Below are 820 nucleotides of genomic sequence, written 5' to 3'. Positions count from 1 at the left end.
ATTCCAAGATACATCGTTTTCTACATTGCACTGTAGAGAACCTATAAAATTATATTTATATATTTTATATAATTGCTTGAATTAAAGGTTTAAACGCAAAAAATCAAGTATCATGCTTCATTTGTGCTTTAAACAAAAAAATTCATTTAGAAGCTGCCCCTGTCATATAAAAAAAACTGTTGATTTTATCTGTCGAGCTTTTCAGCTTGTGCGGTAATAAAACTTCTTAAATGCATTTGTGATGTTAGGTTGTGTAAGGTGTTAACTTTGGATAAAATAGCTGTTCCTTTTTTTATTGGATTATTTCGATTATCGATTACCAAAACTTATTAAAAGCACTCCGATATAAAATTTATCAAAGATCACGGCCACATACATAAAGTACATTTGTGTGAGATTTTGTAAAAATCGGCCCGACCCTTGTGGAGTCCATAGGGAACGAACTAACGCACACACACAAACACACACACGCACACGCACAAAGTTCCTTTTATATAATAATAGAGATATTATCGTATGATTTGTTATTGAGCATTATTTTATATATATATATATATATTAGGCACCGCCAAAAATGGCCGCAAAATCAAGTTGTTGTTGTTTTTTAAAACGAAATTACGTTTATTAAAATCCATTATTTCTGAGTAACTTTTTTTTTCCAGAAAGATAAAACCCTGAATTTTATCATATAGAAAACAGAATAATGTAAAACTTTTTCTACTATTTTTAATTCAATTTTAAATGTTAAATTTTCCCAAAAAGTTAACAATTGACATTTTTTGTCTTGCACAAAAAACGTACTTAAATATTTAAAAAAAAA

Source organism: Euprymna scolopes, chromosome 28, assembly GCF_053919585.1.
Source record: "Euprymna scolopes isolate OS-2025 chromosome 28, ASM5391958v1, whole genome shotgun sequence".
In the NCBI taxonomy this organism is placed as follows: Eukaryota; Metazoa; Mollusca; class Cephalopoda; order Sepiida; family Sepiolidae; genus Euprymna; species Euprymna scolopes.
The sequence above is the reverse complement of the archived record's forward strand: the minus strand, read 5'-3'. Positions refer to the sequence as shown.